We start from the raw sequence: 467 nt of genomic DNA on the forward strand, positions 1-467 counted from the left end.
TCAGGTGTCAGCTTTGAGAGGCAGTGAATCTGATGTTAGCCGTAAGGTATTGAACTAGGAGGGATCAAAAGCTATGTTGTGATAAATAAAGAGGTCTTCTCTTGTAGAGTCTCCCCTCCAAAAACGTGATTGATGAAGTTCTATGAAATTTTTGGCACACTCTTCTACTTCTCTTGACGGTTAAGGTAACAAGAAAAGTTCTATGAAAAATTTGGCACACTCTTCAACTGCTTTTGGCAGTAAAACAACCATCAATTCCTCCAAGAGGGAATTCGTTTGTGTATGCAACCCCGTAAGGTCATTCCAGACAATGGTCTTTAAGGTTGCAAGATGGATAAGGTGAATTGACAGCCTCCTTAGTCATTGTTTGCTAGGGAAGGTCTTACAAAGCAGACTTTCTGGGTTGAGTCACCAAGACAGGGGGGCAATGTAGCACAAAAGATGTCCAAGGTTGAGATAGATCTTTC

The sequence above is a fragment of the Cibotium barometz genome, chromosome 63 (assembly GCF_041138505.1).
Source record: "Cibotium barometz isolate CiBa-2024 chromosome 63, ASM4113850v1, whole genome shotgun sequence".
Classification (NCBI taxonomy): domain Eukaryota; kingdom Viridiplantae; phylum Streptophyta; class Polypodiopsida; order Cyatheales; family Cibotiaceae; genus Cibotium; species Cibotium barometz.